Below are 2,500 nucleotides of genomic sequence, written 5' to 3'. Positions count from 1 at the left end.
CAGTTACGGCGGTGGCATCGGTTCCTTGCCACCCTCCAAGGCGACGTCCTTCCAATTCCCCAACACACCCGCCCTGAATCCAATACCACTCCCGATGTCGTCCTAGCCTCCCCCACCCTGCTTGGCCGCATAGCGGTGGACGTCCTTGATCCCATTGGCAGTGACCATCTCCCTGTCCTCCTCACTGTATCAGACGGTCGTCGCCCCCGTCCCGACCCGCGCCATGACCCTCCCCCGAAATATGTCCATGACTACTCCCGTGCCAACTGGAATGCCTACCGGGACTCCCTTGCTCTCCAGGTCGATAGCCACCCCCTCACCTACCACCAACCTGATGACGTTACCCGTGCTGCCTCCTTTCTCCAGCAGACCTTGTCTGCGGCCGTGGAGGCCCACGTCCCTACCATTGCCATCCATCCGCACCGCCCCACCTTACCCCCACAGGCCGTCCTTCTCCTGCGTGAATCCCGCCGGCTCTACCGTGCCTTCCTTCACACACGTGACCAGGACACACTACGACGCCACCGGCAACTACAGCGACACATCAGGAACTTACTCACGGCAAAGAAACGCCGGGACTGGCGACAGACATGCACCCGTCTTAATGCCACCTTACCTATCAACTCGTCCAAGTACTGGTCAGCCTTCCGCCGCCTTACCGGATCTAAACCCTCTCCCTACTACCCTCTCCTTCATGATGACCACCCCTTCCCTGATGCCCTTAGTAAGGCCAACCATTTCGCCTCCTACCTCTCCGATATCCTTACCATCCCTGACGATCCCCAGTTCGATTATTCTCTCTTTCCTGATGTCCGTGATCGAACTGATACCTCTGTCCCCCCGCTTGCTCCTGGCTTCCAGTACTTGGACAACATCACACACACAGAACTAAATACCCCAATCACCACTCAAGATATCATTGCTACACTTCGCCCTAAACGCAACACTGCTCCCGGTCACGATCGTGTTACTTACCGTCACCTCCGTGAAGCTCCTGCCTCCTTCCTCTCCACATTGGCCAGGCTCTACAATGTGGTCCTGTCCACCGGCTACTACCCCGACCTGTGGAAAACCTCCCGGATCCTGATGTTCCTCAAGCCCGACAAACCGCCTTCCGCTGTCTCCTCCTACCGTCCCATCAGCCTTACCTCGGTCTTCAGCAAGGTCCTGGAATCCATTCTTACCCGCCGCCTACACAAGCACCTTCACCAACACCGCCTCCTCCCCCCTACCCAATGTGGCTTTCGGCCGTCCTTCTCAGCCGATGACCTCCTCCTTCACCTCACTCACCTCCTCTCCGAACAACTCAATTCCCGTCGTTCCGCCATCTTCCTTTCCCTCGACCTCGAACGCGCATATGACCGTGTGTGGCATTCCGGTCTCCTTTTCAAGCTCCAAACCTTTGCTCTTCCTCTCAACTATGTCCGTCTGGTCGCTTCCTTCCTTTCCCACCGTCCTTCCTATGTCACCATCCACAACACTGATTCCTACACCTTCTACCCCTCCGCCGGTGTGCCCCAAGGTTCCGTCCTTTCCCCTCTTCTCTACCTCCTTTACACGGCAGACATGCCTCCACCTGCACCTCCCCTACACCTTCTCCAGTACGCCGATGACACTGCCTTCCTTGCCCTCGCTCCCACCCTGCAACGCTCCCAGCACCTTCTCCAATCCTATCTTGACCGGTTCACCACTTGGTGTAACCAGTGGTTGCTCAAGGTCAATCCTTCCAAGACCCAGGCGATCATTGTAGGCAAAACCACTCGTTCCTTCCGTCTCCTTGATTTCTATCTTACTATTTATGGCCGTCCCATCACCCTCACACCTACTCTCAAGTACCTTGGTGTCACCCTCGACCGTCGCCTCTCCTGGAACCCACATCTCCGGACGATCCAAGCCAAGGCACGCTCCCGCCTCCGCCTCCTTAAGCTCCTTTCTGGCCGTACATGGGGTCTGGACCCTTCCACCATCCTCTACACCTACAAGTCCCTCATCCGTCCTATCCTTTGCTATGCTCATCCCGCCTGGATCTCTGCCCCTCCTACCTTCTACAAGTCCATTCAGATCCTAGAACGCCATGCGCTCCGCCTCGCCTATCGCATCCGTCTCCCTTCCCCCACGCGGATCCTCTATGACCTGATTCCCTTCCCGCACCTCCTCCTTTTCCTCGAACGGTTACGGATCCTCTACACCTCCCGCAAGCTTGATCCTCCACACCCTCTTGTCTCTCCCATCCTCTCCCACCCCAACCCGCTGCCGCGCCTGCATTCCTATATCCCACCTGCTCTCCATCTTTACACCCTCCACACCCTCTCCCTCGGTGGCTTCCGTCAACTCCCCCTCCCTGATGATGCCCTCCTCCCCTCCATCTACCCCTCCTACCAACTTTGAGCCTTACCTTCCCTCTCCTCTCCTTTTCCTGTGGGCACCCTCTCTCCCTTCTCTCCCTCCCTCCCCTCCCCTTTCTCCTTGGGCTTCCACTCCCCCTACCCTCCCCCTTCTC

Source organism: Schistocerca gregaria, chromosome 1, assembly GCF_023897955.1.
Source record: "Schistocerca gregaria isolate iqSchGreg1 chromosome 1, iqSchGreg1.2, whole genome shotgun sequence".
NCBI lineage: Eukaryota > Metazoa > Arthropoda > Insecta > Orthoptera > Acrididae > Schistocerca > Schistocerca gregaria.
This window is presented reverse-complemented; position numbering follows the sequence as displayed.